A 6,000-nucleotide genomic window follows, 5' to 3' on the forward strand; every position below is an offset into this window, starting at 1 on the left:
AGCTGTTTGTAGTAGATGGGCATGTAACCAATGCTTTAACATACTTTAAGAAGACTTTGGGTCAGTCACTTGCTCATGATCAATGGCTTTACTATTTAAGCTCACTCCTGATTGGATGGATTTACTATTTGAGCTCACTCCTGATTGGATGGATTTACTATTTGAGCTCACTCCTGATTGGATGGCTTTCCTTCCTTTTCTTTTGTTTTTCAAGCCTATAGGTTATTTTCATTTCATCCTCTTTTTGTACAGGATGAGTGTTTTCCCCGCTGCTGACATCATGAAACTATTTCTCCTTTTCCATATTTCTGGCAACTTGACTTCTAGCAATGAAGTCGGGTGCACAGCTGATTCTCTTTCCTCTCTTATGTATACTATTGGCTCCCTCCCTTTTCACCCTTGTTTTGGGTTTCTCTCCCCATCATTGCAGGCATCAGTTTCCCCGCCCGTTGCTTCCTGCCCCCCACTCTGCAATTTTTCACCCCGCACCATCGTTTCTCTCACAACTATACCTCAAGCGCTGCCCAATCTCTCTCTCCCTCTCTCTCTCACCTCTCTTCTGTGCCCCACTTCTTTCTTTCCACTGCCTCACTTCTGTGCCTCCCCACTTCCCTCCCCTGATCCATTGCTTCTCTCTTACCCCATCCTCTCTTCCCTGCCTCGCGATTCGGCCTTCCAACACTTGCCTGCATTGGTGACTTTGCTATTGCTAACAAGCCAGAAGCAGAGAGAGAGGCTGATTGGCTTTGCCAATGCTTGTTAGTAATGGAACTTATCTACAATGAACAAAGGTAATTTAGCTATGAATGCATTACTCTCTCCATATCACTTCGCACTTCACCCCAAGTAAAGCCTTTGGCTGACCCTCTGTGGGAATGCAAAAAGATGATGGATGGAATGCTGAACAAATCAAACATTCACCTGAGTCACAGACCTGGATTAAATCCATTGTTTTTTTACTTGCCCCGCCATTCTAGTTTGGACCCAGCCACATCCAAATCAGTTTTGACCCTGCTCCCCATGGGAACAGTCCAGTCTGACCTGCCAGGCCAGGTCCTCCCTGCACTGGAAACAAGCATTCTGGGCACTGTTTCAGGGTATCACCCCTCATCAGCCAGGGTAGCTTGAATACGGTGGCATAGTGACGATGGTACGCACATCAGGGCATACCTTTCCCACTTAGGGCAACAAATGCAAAAAGAACAGATGATGGACAGAATGCTGATCAAATCAAACATTCACCCCCAGTACCAGATCTGAGTTAAACCCATCGTCTTATTTGCTCACCACGCCATTCCAGTTTTGACCCAGCCATATGCAAATCAACCTTGAACCAGCCTAAACTGCCAGGCCAGTTTCTCCTTGGTCCAGAAAGAAGCATCCTGGGAATCTCAGGGTATCACCCCTCATCAGCCAGACTAGTTTGAATCCGGTTGGCATAGTGAGTGCAGTACCCACGTCTGGGCATACCCTTTCCAGTTATGGCGACAAAAGCAAAAAGAACAGATGATGGATGGATTTAACTGCCTTCACTTGACAGCACAGATGTCTCCAAGACATTTTGTTTACAACATAGAGGGAGTGATCTTCGGACAGGCCCTCTTCAGCCATTTGCTTTTTTGGGTCAGCCACTGTAGCACTGGCTTGAGTCGTTGTCAATCACATCTAGGATCAGCCCAGAGTAGTATGCATCACTCACCTTATTCTATTGGCCGTTTGATGTATCCATTAGTCACCTTAGTTTGATCAGAGGGACGTGGCTCCGCCCAGTGGGCTGGCTCATTGCTGCTCATTTCCTGCAATAAACACATTAAAAAGCAGTGACTGCACGTACGCGCAGCAGACGCGCGCAGCGGGCGCGCCAATGGCAAGCCTGTCTGCGGCCATCCGGAATGCGGCCAGCGCCAGCCATGCTGCCCGTTATATAAATAGTAAGCCCTCCTATCTGACTCGTGAATTCCTAATGAATCTGAGAAAGGTGATATATCCTGACTTGTTACTTGTTACTGATATAGCAAATGTAGCTTTGCCGTTCGTTCTGCGCTCACTGTAACTTTTCCATTGGGCTTTCTGAGGGAACTCGCGATAATATCTGAGTCATGCTCACTCATTCAGAGTCAAAGCATTCAGAAGACAGGCTAAGAGCCTGTCTTATTAACTGTAGGTCTCTGGCTCAACACTCCGAGGACGTATGGCTGTCCCTGTCTAATAATGACCGGGACATGATGTTCCTTACTGAAACCTGGTTAAAAGAGGAGTCTAAACGTGTCTTAGCCCTAGCCATACCGCCCGGCTTCAAAATGTGTTGCGCAAACAGGCCAGGAGCTAAAAGGGGCGGCGGGGTTGCTATTATTGTGAGAGACTCCTGTGAGATTACAACCACTGAGTTATTTAATCTTGGCGAGATTGAGGGACTACATTTTTGTATTAAGACTGGACCTATGTCATCTCTAACCGGACTACTTATCTACAGACCCCCTAGCTGCCCCCTGCCTCACTTTAGACCTTTGCAGCTTTATTGCACAGAAGTCTTTACAATATAAACATTTTCTGGCATTAGGAGATTTTAATCTGCATATTTCAGATTTGAAGTGTAATCAAGCATCACAGTTGTCACTTGAGGGAGCCAATCTTACGCACCACGAAAGGTCTTCTACCCATTCTGCTGGTAATACACTTGACCTGGTATTTTCCAACATGTCTTCCTTGGTCGTCGAACCCCACAACAACAGATCTGGACATATCACTTTCTGATCCCATTTTCAATGCAGCAGAGCAATACCTCAATGTAAAGAAAAAACTCTAAAAATACTCAAAAGGAACTGGAAGAAATGGACTCGGGTCTCTTTAGGCCCTGTTTGGCTGGACAGCCAACCCCAATGGTCCAACAACCCTAATAAGGATGCTATGGCTTTGGGTGTGTGGCTGTCTGGTACTTTGGATAACCTTGCTCCAGCAAGATTAGTAGGTTCTCCCAGAAGGGCCCCATCAACGCCATGGTTCACGGAGGAACTGAGAATGGTTAAGGGCAACTGTAAATGCAAAGAGCGTCTTGGAGGAAAGCATACTGTTCACTGGCCAAAAGAACCTATAAGGAAGCCATGAAAGACCCCCACAAAGTCATTAAAGTCGCTAGAAAGGACCACTTTGTGAAGCGTATCAACACAGCAGATAATTCTAGCAAAGAAATCTTCACTAAACCCACAGCGCTAGAAAGCAAGATACCTTCATCACCTTCACTTTGTGCAAAATTGTCAGATTTCTTCAAGGAAAAAATACATAAGGTATACAATGCCTTCTCGTCTAAGCGGAATAGCATCGAGTCTGTAGATGAGGATAGCTATGCAGGGGAAGCATCCTTATCTGTATTTCTTCCCATTTCATTTCAGGAATCCTTGGGTGGAATTCTGAAATGTAAGTCAGGGTCTCCTGTAGAGCCCTGGCCCTCAAGTTGTGGGAAGCTCTTGCCTATTCTTTCAATCCTTCCCTCAATCGTATATGAAACAATTCACTTACCACTGGTATCTTCCCAAAGTCATGGAAACATGCTATGCTCCTACCCCTTCTAAAAAATCATAATGCTGACCCGGTGGATTAAAAAAACTATCGCTCAATTTCTCTTCCCCCGGCACCGGCGAAGATGCTGGAAAAAGTGGTCCAACTTCAACTTAGTAACTTTATCACCAGCAGAGATATTTTGCACAAAACACAGTCTGGCTTCCAGGCGGGCTTTAGCACTGAGACTGCTTTGCTGGGTGTGGCCGAATCTTTAGGAATGGAGGTGGACGCAGGAGCCTCGGCTATGCTAGTGCTGCTGGACCTGTCCGCCGCTTTTGATACAGTGGACCATCCAATACCTCTGGCTAGACTGAAGTGGGTGGGAGTGAAGGGGATGGTACTCGCCTGAATAAAGTCTTATCTCAGCGATCGCACGCAAAGAGTCATTTAGCGCCCTTTTAAATCGGACGCGAAACCCCTCTGGTATGGGGCACCGCAGGGCTCGGCACTGAGCCTTCTACATTTTTAATATCTATCTGGCTCCATTATGTGCGCTTATTTCGAAATGGGGAATAAAAACTATCTCCTATGCAGACAACACACAGTTGTTGTTTTCATTTAAGGACCATTCGGCAAACTACTTTGGGAGGCTTAGGGGCTGCTTGTGTGACATCTCCAGTTGGATGAATATTAATAAGCTAAAACTGAACACAGAGAAAACCGAGGTCTTGTTCTGCGGCAAGAATTCTCCACCGTCGCCTGGTGTGGTGGCCAAAGAAAAAGAGCTCCTCACCCTGCCCATCATCTACGGCGAAAAATCTGGGTGTAAAATGGGATTCTGACCTGACCTTTGCAACCCATATACGGTCTATTACATCTTCCTGCTTTGGCATCCTGAAAGGGCTGAGGAAAGTTTTGTATTTACTCCCTGAGAGCTGTCGAAAATCAGTTGTCCAGGCTAGACTATACCAATAGTCTGTATCTTGGTCTTCCGGCATCTCTGATAAAGAGACTGCAGATGGTGCAGAATGCGGCTGCGAGATTGATTAGACGAGTGCCTTTTAGACAACATATCTCTCCGCATATCAGATAAGCTCCATTGGCTGCCAGTTGTGAATCGGATAGAATTCAAGGCCTTGACAATTGCGTTCAAGGCCCAGAGAGGTAGCTGCCCCAACTAAATTAAATAAAAAACTTATTTGCTCCTATCAGCAAACCTTTTCTTTATGATCTAACTCAAAGAATTTGCTGTATGTTCCCCAATTTGTGAAATCTCGCATTGGGAGCAGGGCCTTCTCAGTGGCATCAACCATAATTTGGAACTCCCTTCCTGATAGACTTCGACTTTTTCCATCTAAAGGGGAGTTCAGGAACGCTTTAAAGACATGGCTCTTTATCCTAGGCTTCTTAGGAAAGTACCTTGCCATGTCCTTCTGCCGTGTTACACCCCCCACCTTCTCATGTCTTGCTGGACTGTGTTAGCGCTGGGACACCTCTGTTTGAGATAGTTGATGCGCTTTATAAATGTATATGTATTGTATTGTATAGGGCTGGGGCCTGTTTTTTTCAGAGCTGAGGTCTAGGGGGAGGGTTGCGCCAGCGGTCCGGTCTTAGGATTAAGGGCTGGGGTCGGGTATTTTTTTAAAGGGGTGGTCAGGAGGGGTTGGCCCGGCATCCAGTTTTAGAGCTCAGGGCTGGCTTTTTTTTAAAGAGCTGGGGGCCCAATTTAGGGCTGAGATCGGGGAAAACCTTTACCATGCATATACCTTTACCTTCATGGTTTTACAAAGAAATTCGTGGTAAAGGCATTGCTGGTAAAAGCATAATTATTGAGAAAGGATATACGTGGTAATGGCATTTGCATAGTAAAGGCATGCGTTACAACAGAATGTGTTGTTTCGTCATACATCTGACAACTTTACATCTAGTTAGTCCACTCAACCATCACACATTTTTCACATTCAATTCTTTAAATCATACTGCTTATGAAATATTAGGATGTTTAGAGCCGACTTTCTGACTCCTTAAACATAACCTTAATTCCAACAATGTCATTTAAGCTGGAGGTTGGGGTTGGGATTGGAGGCGCGCAGCGGCTGGATGCACGCCAATGAGTGTTGCGCATGGCCGTCCCTTCCTGCTGTTGTTAGGAACCATTGTAGCAGGTGGACACAGAATGTAAATGCGCCTGATTGCAAAGAGAGGTTACAATTTATGCTCCCATATAGGGTTACCCCCTCCCTATAGGTCACTACGGACGCTATTTCCCGTCCTTAAGTTTTGTATGATAGCCTAATGCACTCGGGTGTTGCAATTTTATTTTGCTTCGTATCGTATCGTATCGTATCAAAGATTTATAAAGCGCTCGCACACCCAAGGGTTTCATGGCGCTAACCAACAGGATGCAAACACTACTCAGGGGACCATCTTACACTAGGCCGTTGCTTGGGTAAACAGCCATGTCTTTAATAGCTTCCTGAATGGAAGCTTCCATTGAACTAA

The sequence above is a fragment of the Lissotriton vulgaris genome, unplaced genomic scaffold (assembly GCF_964263255.1).
Source record: "Lissotriton vulgaris unplaced genomic scaffold, aLisVul1.2 SCAFFOLD_2135, whole genome shotgun sequence".
In the NCBI taxonomy this organism is placed as follows: Eukaryota; Metazoa; Chordata; class Amphibia; order Caudata; family Salamandridae; genus Lissotriton; species Lissotriton vulgaris.